The sequence below is a fragment of the Pan paniscus genome, chromosome 11 (genome assembly GCF_029289425.2).
Source record: "Pan paniscus chromosome 11, NHGRI_mPanPan1-v2.0_pri, whole genome shotgun sequence".
In the NCBI taxonomy this organism is placed as follows: Eukaryota; Metazoa; Chordata; class Mammalia; order Primates; family Hominidae; genus Pan; species Pan paniscus.
The window spans coordinates 95,426,540-95,443,608 of record NC_073260.2 but is presented as its reverse complement, the minus strand read 5'-3'; the positions used below and the strand labels follow the sequence as shown (position 1 = coordinate 95,443,608).

The window sequence follows — 17,069 nt, the reverse complement described above, 5'->3', positions numbered from 1 at the left end:
AATTTTATTTCACCACTGTATATTTTTCATTTATTTTTAGCTTACTTTTATCTAATTCTATATTATTTATTCCTTACATATTTTCTACTTGTTCTAAGAAGAGAAAGTTGTTTGCTCATTTAGCTAGGCCATTTATATTAGTAGGCAGAATTCATTTTTTGTCAAGCTTTTATTAAAGGTAACATGACTCATTCCAATGAATTTCTTCATTTTTTATTTCTAATGTTAATAATCCAATTCTCATACATTGCTAGAACTGTAATTTTGGATGGAAATTAGGTAACTACTGGGTAGACAAAGAAGACTGTTATGCAATTTAATAGCTATGAAAATAAAAGTTTTTTATTATTTGTTTTTGGAAATACATGCCCTTGCAAATGACAGTAACTTTAGAACTAAAAATAGATATTCTATCTTGTGTATATTACTTCAAAGTACATGTTTACCAAGCTCATCTAAAAACATTACAAGCTCTTTTTGAAAAAATACACCCAACAAATACAAGGAAAATTATTCTTTAAAGCTGAACTTATTTTTCTAATCTTGAAACTGAGGAAATATAAATCTCTGCAATCAAACTGGTAATACTGAAATCAGCCTTTACTCCACATATTTTTTTATTCATGCAAAAATAAAATAATCCAAGATTATTAATAGCAACCGATACAGATCAATGCCCATGTAATTCTCAGGTCTTTAGAAAACTGAACAAATGTTAAACGGATCAAGGCTCAGAACAACTGCCTCAACCTTGACTTTTTCCCCATGAGATCCAGATAGAAGTTCTCTCCACTAAAATGGACACAAACACACTTCTATTCAACTGATGCTGATGGAGTTATAAGAGCCCATGACAAACAAGAGTCACTCTGATTTGAATTAAGCAGCTTAAGAATTTTATACTACACTTGGATTAATAGTTTTACTTAATAGTATTTCAGTGAGCAACTAAAAATCACCTTTAAGAAACTGCTCTTAAAAATCTCACAAGGGGCCAGGCACGGTGGCTCACACCTGTAATCCCAGCACTTTGGAGAGGCCAAGAAAGGCAGATCACAAGATCAGGAGATCGAGACCATCCTGGCTAACACACAGTGAAACCCCGTCTCTACTAAAAATACAAAAAAAAATTAGCCGGGCGTGGTGGCGGGCGCCTGTAGTCCCAGCTACTCGGGAGGCTGAGGCAGGAGAATGGCGTGAACCCGGGAGGCGGAGCTTGCAGTGGGCGGAGATCGCGCCACTGCATGCCAGCCTGGGCGACAGAGTGAGACTCCGTCTCAAAAAAAAAAAAAAAAAAAAACTCACATTGGCTCCAAAGGCTGAATAGGAATCTGTAAGAGCAACAGCATGTTTCTAATAAAAGGGGAAGCTCTATACTAAAAGTAGGATGCCATAAAATAAACTCTGGTTACTACAGTCAACTGGTGGAGTTCCTTTGAAACTTTATTCAAGAGCCCAATTTACTATATAATGTAATCAGCTTTGTTAGTAAATATTTTATAAGGAAAACAAATATACATGCATTTTGTGCTATGGAATCCAGGTACCACAGCTTTATCTGCTCCTAACTTTAGATTAGAAAAGGAAGCTGCTACTATAATATCACTAGTAGAAAATATTTATTTGTAGGGAAGAGGAGCAGAGGGGAAAGCAAAAATTCTGAGATAGAAAAGATGAAAGAAGTGTTGATGTTACTGTCTCCTCTAGTACAAAAATTCACATCTTCAGAGTTAACACCTCAGACTCTACAGTCCCACTGACTGGGCCATTCACCCCATTCCACATGCCATTTCCTAATGACATAAATCCCTTCAAACCTAATTCCTCAGCAGCAAAAGAGCAATAGTAATAATGTCATGTGCTTTGGAGAATATTAGATGAGACAATACACATAAAGCATTTATCATAGGGACTTGCATACAGTATTTTTTTCTTTTTATTATTATTCTGATTTCATTGTCAGAAAAAATAATGGATAATTTGCCAACATTGTGTTTCCACAGAAAGAAGAAATAATGCCCTTAAGGTTTTCACATTGCTCTTTTCTTGGCACAAAATGATGTGTTCTTATTCCTTGGAGCTAGGAATATGATGATCTTTTTCTTCTATAAATTTAAAATCTCCAGAACATATTTAACTCTAGAAAATAAATTTTTTAAAGTAGGGGTGTTTGTCACTTATGTACATGAATGATAGATCTCTACTTTTCTAGTTATTTTTTTAAAATTACTGTCTTTCTCCTATATGATATTGTTGCTAATAATCATGAACTATACTGACTACAATTCTCTCCCACAAGTTTCCAGGGATCAGAGTTTAGCAGAAATAAATATGTGACCTAGATATTTTTCATTATATTCTTTTAGAAAACTGTGAGGGTTTTCCTTTTTTTTTTTTTTACAATAATCTAAAAATAAATGAGAAAAAAAGAAGAAAATGAAAATCAATCTCCTCTAAAAGAAACATTTAATTACTATTTTATTGGAATAATTTACTGTAAAAAGGAATTAACAGAGTAATATTTAGTACAAAATTAGCTTTTATAAAATTATAAACTTTTAAAACTCTGAAACAATGCAAGGTATGTTACTGTCAATAATGCTATGTTTGTGTTTCCTTTTTTGAAAAAATGACAGTTTATTCTGGAGTAAATAGCTTACAGTGCCATCTCAAGAAAGCTAAGAGCATAGAAGAATTCATCTCCGTGATGTTAAAAACTAAAATGAAAACAAACAAAAAAACACCCACCTTCATTAAGGAACCATGACAGCATGAAAAAAGCAGAAGCAACTGTGATTATAAACTAGGGATCTCTAAGCTTTCTTACCATAACATTCCAGGAGAAGTGATAGCAACAAAAATTATACAGGGAATACTAAAGTAGCCCTTAGAATTAAAGCTTTGCTCTTATTTTATCTACTGCTACTATAGATTGCTCTGGGCACATACACACTGAAATAATATGGTATACAATGAGTTAACTACTATAAAACATCTGTGTATACTCTTCACTATAAGAGGTTAATTGTAAAACCACAACACAGCCCTTGAGATGTAACTCAAAGCCCATGAAGAATTTTCAAGAGAGAAAAAAGCCCCATTAGACTTTTCACAATACACTGAGCAAGTGAAAATGTATCTGGCTTTTATGTGCATCCCTAAGAACTGACAAGTTATATAGTAGTGTAGTTTCAACAATATTGGGATTTTAGTTACCTCTAAATTCATATTATAGCAGTCAATCAACTCTTTGCTTTAGGCAAGAAAATAAGATAAAACAAATGGTTTTCATTTAAATCTGGGTTTCTTACCTATTCCTAAACAAGAAACAGTAGATAAATGTATTTTGGTACATGATTACATCTCATTTGTTCATATAGATGGAGTATCAATAAATAAGGCTAAAATTCTCGCACAGTTTTTATGCCACTATGTTTCTTCTGATAACTTCCAAGACTGAAGTACATGAAAAAGTTATTTGTGTCTTTGGAAGGTAACATTTCATTACTAACGTAATACTTTATAAAATGCTAGCCTTCTTAGACAGGTCTTTGAGTATCAATTTCACATGATACTTCTACTACAATGTTGTAGGAAATTCACTCATCCATATTTTCTTACACTTCCCAAATTATTACCTGAGAATAAACCAAATATATTCACTCTTTCAGGAGGGTAAGGTATCACTTAATGTACCTTAGATCTAAATATTAAGCCCAAAATTTCAAATTTTGCTTCTTCCTAGAATCTATGATTTACTCTAGAATGAAACAAAGGAAGAATAAACAATAATAGTAATAACTTACGCAAGCAACGTAATCTATTTAGACATTCCCATTGGTTGGCTATGATCTCATAAGATCATAGAAAAATTAAGAACTAAATTGCATATAATCTCCAACATCCCCACCTACACAAAAGTTAAAAAAAAATTCTACTCAAGAAATATTCAGTTTAAAATGCCACAAAATGTCATTGAGCGTATGATATTTACCATTCCATGAAGCTAAATGAATAACAGTGCCTTTCCAATATATTTTCACAATTAGTGGACAGCAGTTGAGGAGAAAGACTCATAAATAAATAATTACAATAAGATTTGATATGTTCAACTACATAAGTACGGTGTTCTACACATATAAAAACACTGTTACGTATAGTCAACCTCTCTAGTCAACACAATGAACTCTGATAGAGAATGCCAAGAACAACTAAAGATGAGCAGGCATCATTCTGAAAACATGTGAGAAACAAAATATATTAACTCCAACTTTATAGTTACTTTTAGTGCTTAAAGGTATGGAAAGTCAAGAGTAAACTGAAGACAGATTGTGGCATATGAATCTCACACACTGCAATTCCCATTAGGCCTAGATGTAGTAAGACATTGCATATGGGAAAACCTAAAAAATAATATCAGACTAAAAAAACTCTATTTTACTTTCAAAGATATAAGTGGACAAGTAAGTACTCATTTAAATCTACCAGTAACGTGACACTGTCTCCTTTTTTTTCTCTTTTGAAGTCAATAAGCAGTTTTTTGGCTCCATGAAAACAATAATATCTCGGCTTGTATAATACAATAATTCCCTCCATTTTCCCAATTTAAATCCATAAGCAAGCTCAAATTTTGAATATGCGGTAATCTTTGACTCCTCATGAAACATTATTTTGACCTCCTCATGAAACAGTACTATACTTACTCCCCTTCAATAATATACTATGTTTTCTAAGCTTTCAAACATATAGAATGTGTATTAAAAAATATACCAGACTATATACCAGGCTATATCTATATACTTTGTTCCCTACATGATTCAGATACAACTTTCTGGATTCATCTGGATTAATTTTAAAAATTGTTTATAAGATTAAGAGATTCTAGGCTGGGCATGGTGGCTCATGCCTATAATCCCAGAACTTTGGGAGGCCAAGGTGGGCAAATTGCTTGAGCTCGAGTTCAAGACCAGCCAGGGCAACATGGCAAAACCCTGACACTACACAAAGTAAAAAAAACAAAAAAAAAACAAAAAAAAAAAAACAAAAAAAACAAATGGAGGGAATGGTGATTCATGCCTGTAGTCCCAGCTACTTGGGAGGCTGGGATGAGAGGACTGCATGAGCCCAGGAGGTCAAGGCTACAGCGAGCTGAGATCCTGTCACTGCACTCCAGCCAGGGTGACAGAGCAAGACCCTGTCTCAAAAAAATAAAAATAAAAAAGATTAGGAGATCCTTTATTCCTTCTATAACTTTAGTGATACTCATTCTATTAATAACTAAATGAGAACAAGCAACTGAAAAAGATTTTGGAGGACAGACTCTTCAGCAGACTGGAGAAAAGGTCTGAGTAGAATATAAAATAATATGCTCTCAAGTCAATTTTCTCCAAAGCATCTCAGAATTATTCTCTTGACATTCATCTCTATTGTGGAAGAAGGGAGAAAAGAACCCGGCAGTGGGTTATACTACAACTCTCTAAGGTCTTACTCAGCCATTACCACATTTTTCCCACTCAGCCTTTATTTTAGTTACTCAAGGAGATATGTCTGTGTGCGCATGTGTGTGTTTGTGTCTGTGTGTATATGTGTGTGTATGAGAGAGAGAGAGAGAAAGAGAGAGCGAGAGAGAGAAAGGCAGGCAGACAGAAACAAAGAGACACACACATACAGAATATCCTAAACCCTTATCCCTCTGAATTCTAAGAGCATCCATGTCCTCATTTCTTTTGAGCCCTGCAGTTACACCTAAATGTTACTAAGAATTATGAAAGAGAAGCCTTCATAGATTTATCCAGCCTCAGTGCCTAACTCTTTATTTTCCTCCTAGCAGCTCTCTCAGAGCTCAAATCATCACATGGGCTTGTTCGACTCTGAGCTAGAGTCCCCTTCTTGGAGCCATCCATAAATGGCTCCATACTCTCCTGCACTATACCTCAAATCTCAGGGCTACTGATTCATACTGAAGATGGAGTTATCTGAGCTACACAAAAAAGATGGACTGGAACCCTAAGCATCAGGAATGGGCAGAACCAAAATAAATAGGTTGGCACTAGTGTATTTCAGCAAATTCTCTTTCTGACCTACTCTCCCAAAAACTCTACAATTCCTCACGGTTACCTACTTACTAAGCTCACCTTCCAAAGTAGGTATTCTAGGTAGATTATTCCCACTCATTCTCATCCCATCTCATGATCTTCAGGCTTGCTTCATTAGAGAGCAATCTACAATGACATACTAATCAAGTTTAATCTATTGAAGCTGTTGATTAAGAAGTTATACAAGTTTCCTAAGACATTATAAAACTCCTAAAAGCATAACTTATCATGAAACTTTCAGTCACCTTCACAAGCTGATGTGATAAATTAATACCAAGTAACATTTTAAGAGTACTTTGTGGGCCGGGCGCGGTGGCTCATGCCTGTAATCCCAGCATTTTGGGAGGCTGAGGCAGGCAGATCACCTGAGGTCAGGAGTTCGAGACAAGCCTAGCCAACACGGGGAAACCCTGTCTCTACTAAAAAATACAAAAATTAGCAGGGTATGGTGGTGGGCGCCAGTAATCCCAGCTACTCGGGAAGCAGAGACAAGAGAATCGCTTGAACCCAGGAGGCAGAAGTTGCAGTGAGCCAAGATCACTGCACTCCAGCCTGGGCCAAAAAAAAAAAAAAAAAAGAGTACTTTGTGAATCATGAAACTTTCTCATTCAATAGTTCAGAAATTTCACAACCACCTAACATGTAGGGTTTACTATTAGTCTCCTTTTAAAAATGAAGAATCCCACTTAAAATATTTGTTTCACTTACAATTGTTTACAAATTATTTGGTTTCCAATTCTAGAGAAAGTAAATAATAGAATCTGGTGTTGAATTTAGATGAATAGTTTTCAATCTTTATAGTATATCAGAATCACCTAAAGAGTTTATTCAAACACAGATTGCTGGGCCCCCACCTCTAGAGTTCCTGCTTCAGTAGGGAGGAGATGAAGCTAAGGAAATTGCATTTCAAACAAGTTTCCAGATCTTGCAGATACTGCTGATCCAGAAACCATGCTTTGAGCACCATTGACCAAAGTCTAACACCAGACCCAATATACTTTCCACTGCAGCAATGAAGCATAACTAGTTAAGGTTGTTTCTGAAGCGACAACACTTGGGTCAAATGTGGGTTCCACCATTTACTAGCTGTGGCAAGTTATTTAACATTTCTTTTTGTTCCTTGGTTTACTGATCAATTAAAGGGGGGCAATAATAACTATTTCAGAGTGTTTGTGAAAATTGAGATAACATATTTGAAATGGTCTAAAATTAATAAGTGACCATTAAATATTATCTTTTTCTCATAGTATTAGAGTATTAGAGAATTGCTTTATCCTGCTCAAGTTTCTCTAAATTAGGCCAACATTCCAATGGTAACATTTGATTATAAACCAGAGAGAATGTTACGACTGCAGAAGAACTTATAAAGTTACATATAGATTTGATTATTTAAATATCAAACTAATGCTAAGGGACAGATATATATTTGATTTTTCTCCTAAAGAATAGAGATAATTTGACAAATGTTGATAGTTTTATAACACAGATTCTTTGAAGAAAAATTAAGCTATAAGGTATATGGGTGTGCTTTGGTCAAGATTACGCTGAGGCAGACATCCAGGCCTGCATGACTCAGTGAGTTTAAGGTGCCAGGCGCATACTCCACTTGTTATATAACCTGTTTGTGTAAGTTCACACTAGTCTCTGAGCCACTATTGTCTGCAGAAGGTATAACTGCCCTGCTGATGTTGTGCACAGGGCTCAGTTCGGCATGGCTCGGGCTGGCGCCCAAAGAAAGAGAGAGAACCAGCTTTGTCTGTCTTACAGATGGACAGAGAGGAGCCAGGGCACAACAGGGCTCAACATGCTCACACTCATGCCCAGAGGGAAAGAGTTAAGCTGCTGACCATGAAGGCAAGGGAGAGACAGCTGTGCAGCTGCAGGTGTGGGGACCGCAGGAGGCACAAAGCCGGCTGCCGAGAGGAGGCGCAGAGCCACAGCAAACAGCCATGATAAAGGTAGACAGTGTGAGGGAGCTAGTGTGAAAAAGCTGCTGCTGAGAGAGCTGCTGAATAAAACCATATTCACCTGCCCACAGCCCCTGGGTGTTCTTTCAGCTATCACCCATCCACCCACTCCCCTTGGACCTCAGCTGAGGCTGGAACCTGATCCCAAGCAGGCATAGTCATAGCCCTGAACCTGACATAAGCTTATTAACTTCCACTCAATTTTAACTAGGTAAAGCAAGTATATCTGCACCCCTAGTATCCTATGAATGTCTCAAAATTTTCCTGTAGATAAATAAGTGTGTTGGAATTCTTAGTGATTCTCAAACATTGGTGTACATCAGAAACACCTGGAGGGCCTTGATAGTTTGCTGGGCTGCCCCTTCAGCATTTCTGATTCAATAGGTAGGAGGTAGAGCCTGATAATTTGCATTTCTAACAATCTACCAGATGATGCCTATACTGCTGATCTAGGAATAACACTTTAAAACCACTCCCTTATGGTGAAGGATACTAATCATAGAAAACTAGATAACTCAAAGAAAACAGTTCTTGTGTAACAAGCCACTATATAGTAACAATAAAAACTATAAGGGTTTTACTTTCTTGAATATATACCATATTAGTGCTATTGAAATGTTAATAATACTAACCTCATCACAGTTCATTGGGTAGGGCTGAAAATATTCTATTATTCTTCAGATGTGTGTTTTTTTTTTTTTTTTTTGAGACAGAGTTTCGCTCTGTTGCCCAGGTTGGAGTGCAGTGGCACAATCTCGGCTTACTACAACCTCTGCCTCCTGGATTCAAGTGATTCTCCTGCATCAGTCTCCCGAGTACCTGAGACTACAGGCACCCGCCATCACGCATGGCTAATTTTTGTATTTTGGGTAGATACGGACTTTCACCATGTTGGTCAGGCTGGTCTTGAACTCCTGGCCTCAAGTGATCTGCCTGCTTCGGCCTCCAAAAGTGCTGACATTACAGGTGTGAGCCACCATGCCCGGCCTTGAGATGTGATTTTAATAGCATAAAAAGATAACCATTCATCCACATAATGTGAAAAATACAAAGAAAGAAATTCATATAGAAATCCTTTGTGATCAATATAAAAATGAATATATTTCAATAGACAGTTACCAAGGAAGCCACTTTATGAATTCATGTTTGAATATATCAATGTTTGCAGTTAAAATAAAAATCAATAACCTTCTGTAATAGGTTATAAACTTCAGAGAAAGGACAGCATCTTATTTAACTTTACAGGTAACACTTGCCCAAGCACATGGAGAGCACAGTATATGTTCATCAAATGAATAGTCATGAAAGGCACAATAGAATAAATATAAGAATGAAGTAATGAATCAATGGATATGAAAGGGACATTTGGACAGAATAGCCAAGTCATTAAACATTCTTCCAGAAATGGATGGTGTATATAAAAAAAGAAGCTAATGTATAATATGAATCAAACTAAATATTGTTTGTGATTTGGATAAACATCCATTATAAAATAATTAATATAAAATAGAATTATGTTCAATTTTAATATCAAATCAAATCAAAATGTAGAATTATTAAAAGTGCAGCTGGAGAAAAAAATACTCCTACTATTTTTCTACTTGAAACTAGCAGCAAACAGACTATTCCAAAGAATATTACCCCAAAGATTATTTCACTGCACCTTGGGTTTCATAATTGCCTTCTTACAAAAAGAAAATGTCTGCTTTCACTGTTCTTACAGACTCTATCAAAGAGACAGAGAAAGAGAGAAAGCATAAGAGAAAGAGAGACTGAACATTACACATTATCTAAATTTTATTTCCCCCTCAGTATAAAACACAAAGAACTTGTGACGGCATAAATCATTCTTAAGCTTTGCTTTAAAGTTTTAATATATCTTGAAGTCATGAATATCAAAACTACATCTTAACACTAACTAGAATACTCATCATGCCAAAATGTCATCTTTGCCAGAAAGCTGCTGAGGATGTAGCTCAGATCAAAATCAAACTGATCATTTTTAAAATCAATACTGACATCAGAAATGTCTGATGTATTATTTTTCAACTGTTCTAAAATAGGGTTTACAGAAAAGTTCTAATTCTCCCGTTTACTTCAGTTAACAAACTTTCAATATTAACTCTTCCTTTGATGCAAATCCTTTTATATAGGTTCCAGCCTTAAATAATTTTAGTCTTCTATGTGTACATGCAGTTGTTGATATAGAAAAACAATGAGTAGGAAAAAGAGATTAGAGTCTAATAATACACAGGAAACATGAAACATGCTCATGATTGATTCTCATGATTTCTACTATATCCTAGGAAAGGTCCTTTCTAGGTATAAGGAAAGCTTCAAAAAAATGATGGCATCAAAACGTATTTATCCATTTCTTCACACATAGTAGACATATACTCTGGCTTCTAATGTATTAATACAGAAGAAGGTTCTAAGCCATAAGACTATGAAAATCCCCATTGAGAAGACAGCCATGTAAATACATACACAATGATTCAGGATTACAAATGCAACACTTTCAATTCTGAGTCAAAACACTTCTCCAGAAGACTTTGTTTGGAAACCTTAAAATAATAGATTTTTTATTTTATAATATGATATAGTAAGTCATAGTTTCCAAAGGTGAATGCAATAGTACCTCCCATCTTACATGTTACTCTAGAACCCTGTTAACTGCTAATCAAAGGAGGGAGTCTATTTCCCCACCTGTTGTACTTAAGTGGGCCTTTGTGACTACCTCACCCAACAAAGTATGGATTAAGTGATGCTATGCGATTTCCATGTCTAGGTCACAAAAACACCATACACTTACACTTTGTTTTCTTAGTATGCTACTGAAAGGAAACCACCATGCTGTGAGGGAACCTAAGCAGTCGATGAAGGGGCCTACATGGAGGAAAAAAAAAAAAAGGGGGCCTCTCACCCACAACCCTAGCTGAGCTTCCAGCCAATATTCAGTCATAATGTGTCAATCATGTGAGTGAGTTATCATAAAGTGGATTATCCACCCCTTACCTTAGTTACCGCAGCCGAGGTAAACCATTCTGCCAAATACTGCCTAAATAGAAGATTCGTGAGCAACACAAGTAATTGTTCTTCTAAGCTACTAAGTGGGGATAGTATCTGATGCCGTAGTAGATAACATACAAATCTCTAGTCATTGTTCTGCTCTACAAGCATGAAATAAAATAATGAGGACACAGCAATATAAATATGAATTGGTGTTTGTTTTGAAATAAGCATTTCTCTCACCTGGTGAGTTATTTTCATAACTCAAAATCATACGATGTTATCAATTAATGAAGGGATACTACTTGAAACATATTAGTTGTAAAGTAGAAGTCAACAGAATTTAAATGACCTGCAGTTGGGTGGGGGGTTGGGGTTAACAATAATAAAAACGTAATTAAGCAGTGCAGATTACAGACAACAAAATTAAGAAGCAGAATTTCTACAAATATTAAAACTAGATAACCTGCCTCAGTCAATTTGTATAACACACATACACACACACACAAACACACACATTCATGTGCATATATATGCATATATGCACGTGTGTGTACATCTGCAAAGTATAAGAATTGAATGAAATAAGATTCCATAATTATCTTATTGCTGACACTAATAAGTGAATATGGCTACAGTTAACTCATTTATTCACTGATCTATTAACTATATAATAGTTATAGTAGGGTATTTTAATCAATATTATCTATTGCAAACCTAATTCAATACTACAACTGAGGTCAATATCTAATTCAGCCTCTTAGATTTTTGTTAGAAATTTTAAGAAAATGAAAATCTCTTTTAACCTTCAAAACTTCTTTTGGTTATTACTATTACAGCAATGAAAAATAAAACGTTTATCCCATAGTTCAAAGAACTACTAAGAAAACATTTTTAAATTCTTGTATTATATTTCCCTTGTACTAATATTTGCTCTTAATGGGAAAACTTATATCTATATTTGGCATCTGTATCAATAGACATCAAATCTATATCTATATCTGGCTCCTAAAATATTTTCCCAAACTTATTTCAATAATTTTTAAATACACATTTATTGAGTAACTATTATGTCCCACTGTTCTAAACATTGAGAATAATGACTCAAAGCACTAGAGATACGGCAGTGAAAAGAGCAAAGTGTCTGTTCTCATGGAGTCTCTGGGAAATCCAAAAGCTTATGTTGGCTCTCTGTGGTAAGCTGGATAACCCAGAATTGGCTATTTCCCCCATGGATTTGATACTGAACATAATTTAATGATCCAGCCATAACCTTAAACCTGAACATCACCAGAATTTTATATTGTCTCCTGAGCCTAGGATAAGCTATAATTGATTTTCTCTAAACAGTCCTAAGCACTCAGGCTTAACTTTTCAAGATTCATAACTACTAGGACTATAAAATAGGAGAAGAAACTTGAATTGCAGGAGAAAAAAAATCCTTTGTAAAATGGATCTACTCTTTTTATTGCATTAAGTATTTACAAAGAACTAAATTAAGTAACTGTGATTTACTGATGATTAAAGTTTAAAAAAATTGATCAGGCAAAAGAAAGGATGAAATGAAAAATCGTGCAAAGGAAAAAGCCAGTTTCTCATGTAATGGGAGATGTCCTTTCTGTTGGATCTTTGAAGTCTGATTTTCTTCACAAGAATACATCAAGGTTCATTTTATATTTTAAAAGTTCTATATTATCTAACTCCAAAGTCAGTGATAGGATCCATTTCTCCAGGAAATAAATAAAATTGTGTATACTTAGTGTATGTGTCTGTGTGTGTACATATGTATATCAAGTAATACGTTTAATAATTACATATACATATAATCAATTTATTTCATCATTGCTCTTATAACATTCAAATAGAGCTAAGAATTTGGGATCAACTGCAGTGTCAAATTTTAAGGGTAACACGAATTAGGCAAGTAGACGTTTAGAATAAATAAATGATTCTCTTATGTGGTTATTTAAAAATTCCACTTTTTATATACTTTTCTTTTTCTCCTCTTCTCAAAAAATTCCATTTTTTAAAGGTGGATGTGATCTTAGTTATTCTGTTATTTCAGAAGTTGCAATTTGGATCCCCATTGGCTACATTCAACTCCTACACGTTTTACTTAAGCCAGAATATTTAGGTGGGTAAGCAACTAGGTGTGCATAGAGGTATATAGAGAGAAAGACAGAAACCATCTTGGACAGAACACGAACTCTCCAGTTATAGAGTCTCAGCCATTCCTCATTCACTTTGCCCCCAATAGGCATTTGAGTTTATGACCCTGTCTAGTCAGCTCATCATCTTACAGATGAAAAACTAGTCTGAGAAGATAACTGTCCAAGGCACAGACACACAAGGTTCTTGTTATTACTCTGTAAGTGGTATTTTAGAAAATGTTAATATATTAATGGACATTTTAATCACTAGTTCTAATTTATACTGCAATCTGGAATTTCCAGTCCAAAGTATGTTTGATAAACTGAAATGTTTTATAAACTCCTTACATAACTTCAGCTATTCTCTCCAATTTGTTGAACTCTTAAAAATCCATTCACATGAGCCATTTCTAAATTTATTATAGGTACCTTAAAATCATTTATAAACTTGTCAGCACCTCAAAATTCATTTAGATGCTCATATTACTGAACGCTCTTTCTTATAATCATGAAATGGATAAAATACTAAAAATATAACCAGGCAGAGAGAATTCCCAAAAGATAGACAGATATGAGAAAGAGGGCTCACTTTATTTATTTTTAATAAGAGGTTTTAGAAGGTGTCTTACTAAATTAGCGAAATTTTTATTTATAAAACTAATTGCTTGATTCCTTGCAAATAAAGAAATCCAAAATATACATTGTAAACAATAATTATTTATTTTGTATAGTATAAACAAATAATTGAAGTTGGATTTTATTCTTCATCACTTTTCAGATATTCAAGAACAGGCCATAAAACATCAAAGGAATTATAATTTAACATCTCTGAAAATCAGTATGTCTACTGAATAAGAATGCTTTGAATAAAATCAAATAACTTTAACATAATAAGTATCTGTGAAAAGAATCTTTTATTACCTCAGGTACTAAGAATATTCATAATGCAGGAAATGTAGCACTTCTGTTTTCGTACTTAAATTTGGTTTATCTGAACCAGCATATCAAACTGGCTGTCACCAGAAGCGATCCTCAGACATTAAAGTTCTTAGTACCGAATTATCACAAAATAAGAGAGAACCAAAGTCTTGTGAGCTTAAATGTGACAAGATTGCTTTGGAATTAATTCCTACACCAGTCAGCACAACATCTGAATGATATTCCTTAAAAGAAAGAAGTATCTGAGAGAGAGACTATACACAAAACCAAGTCTGTTCTGCTATTTTTCTACTATTGAGATAAAGGAAAACAAAAACAAAACAAAAACCTGTCAATATCTTAAAGCCATTAGAACCCTGTACAGCAACAGAATCTTCACTACATACTGTTGAGCTAAGTGAAATGATGCACAAGGTGTCTTACCTTGTATCTCATTTGTATAAAAATGAAAATCTTCCATGAAATCACCCAATTCACATTTCCTGCTTGTCCATAACAATCTGTGAAAAATGACTTATTCCACCTATTTTAATAATTGCAAGTTTCCTTTGCATGAGAAATGGCTTATGTACCCTGTTACATGGCCATCATTTCTTTCTACCAAGAGGCCACTCCACAGTCGTTAGCTACTCCCAAGACAACTTTAGCACCTAAGGAAAAAAACGAAATTAGATTTCTGGTAATGATGATTCATCTATATATCGAAATCCACTAGTGCATTGTTATTGTTTTGAAGACATGTTTATTTGTCTTTTTTTAATGATAGACAATCTATAGCAAATAAAGTCTTGAACTAGGAATAGAAAGACCTGAATGATATTTCCTCATGTCTCTTATCAGTTTTGTAATACTCAGCCAAATCATGTAATTTTTTAGACCTGTTTCCTCATCTCTAAAACTGGAAGGAAGACTTTTCTTACATAAATGTGAGACAAACCAAACAAGCTAATATAAGAAAAAAAAAACCTCTGTAAATTTAAAGTATTATATTTGTATGTTTGATGTAATAGACTATTATTTCCCTATTTGTTAGCCATTGTCTCACATTTTCCTTGCTAAAAAATGTGCTCAAGTAGCAATGCCCTGGCCAGGGTATGAAAAATGATTTATTTTAGCTAATCATAGGAATCACACCCACACTTGCCTAGGATTGTTCTGCAGAGGTGGTTGTGAGATACCATTCTGGCCAAAGAAATATAGCAGGTAATGTAATATGAAGTATTCTGGAAAACATTTTCTTCACTGATAAAGGAGAGAGCCTTATGTAAGGAAATCCTCTCATCCACCATCTGCATTTTCTCTCTTTTTATTTTGGACACCATCAAGTGAAGATGTGAAACCTGGCACTTGTGACTTAGGGAAGTTAAACTGGAAAACAAAAGCAAATATGTAAGGGCAGTGAAACAGAAAGGTGAAAAGAAAGTGGATCCCAGATGACACTGATAAGACAGATACTTCCTTACTGATGAATGTGATTAGGAAGGAATAGCTGTGATATCTCCCACAGGAAACTTTAGTCTGCTCCCTAGTACCAGCCAAAGCATAGTTATTTGCCTACTTATCTATTGAAGCATGTATTACAATATGTCATCACTGTCCGGTTTTTAAATATTAAAGATATAAGGTTTTAAAACTCTGGATTTTCTTTTTGTTTTGTTTCATTTTTGAGACGCTCTTGTCATCCAGGCTGGAGTGCAATGGTGTCATCTTGGCTACTGCAACCTCCATCTCCCAGGTTTAAGTGATTCTCCTGCCTCAGCCTCCTGAGTAGCTGGGATTACAGGCATGCACCACTGCACCTGGCTAATTTTTGTATTTTTAGTAGAGATGGGGTTTCACCATGCTGGCCAGGCTGGTCTTGAACTCCTGACCTCAGGTGATCCGCCCACCTTGGCCTCCCAAAGTGCTAGGATTACAGGGGTGAGCCACCACACCCGGCCCCAAAACTCTGTTTCAAAAAAACTTCAAAAGTGTTGGAAGAAATGTTAGGGACTATTTTAATAATCTTAGTAAGAGGCAAGCCTTTGTGAGAAGTATGCAGTAATCAAAGGTGATAAAAAGACTCTCAATACATCTGACAAAAGGCTAATATCCAGAATCTGGAAAGAACTCAAACAACTCAACAAGAAAAAAAAATCCCCATTAAAAAGTGGGCAAAAGACATACACAGACATTCTTCAAAAGAAGGCATACAAGCGGCCAACAAACATATGAAAAAAAAATACTTAATATCACTAATCATCAGAGAAATGCAAATTAAAACCACAGTAAGATACTATCTCACACCAGTCATAATGGCTATTATTAAAAAGTCAAAAATCAACAGATGTTGGCAAGGATGTGGAGAAAAGAGAATATTTATACATTGTTGGTGAAAATGTAAATTAGTAAAACCTCTATAGAAAACAGTATGAGCCAGGCACTGTGGCTCACGCCTGTAATCCCAGCACTTTGGGAAGCCCAGACAGCAGATCACGAGGTCAGGGATGGAGACCATCCTGGCCAACATGGTGAAACCCATCTCTACTAAAAATACAAAAATTAGCTAGGTGTGGTGGCACGCGCCTGTAGTCTCAGCTACTCAGGAGGCTGAGGCAGGAGAATGGCTTGAACCTGGGAGGCTCAAGCAGTGAGCCAAGCTCACGCCATTGCACTCCAGCCTGGCGACAGAGCAAGACTCTGTATAAAAACAAACAAACAAACAAAAAACAACAACAACAACAACAAAAACAGTATGGAGATTTCTCAAATAACTAAAAATGGGACTAATATTCAATTCAGCAATCCTACTACTGGGTATCTACCCAAAGAAAAAGAAATCACCGTATCAAAAAGACACCTGCATTCATAAGTTTATAGCAGCCCTATTCACAATAACAAAGTCATAGAATCAACTTAAGTGTCCATCA

General features: G+C 35.1%; 1 protein-coding gene across 3 annotated transcripts in view; it reads right to left on the bottom strand.

Annotated features, from left to right (window-relative positions):
• Nucleotides 1-17,069, bottom strand: part of LINGO2 (leucine rich repeat and Ig domain containing 2) — a 1,246,058-nt gene that overhangs the window by 1,184,534 nt on the left and 44,455 nt on the right. The window lies entirely within an intron of this gene.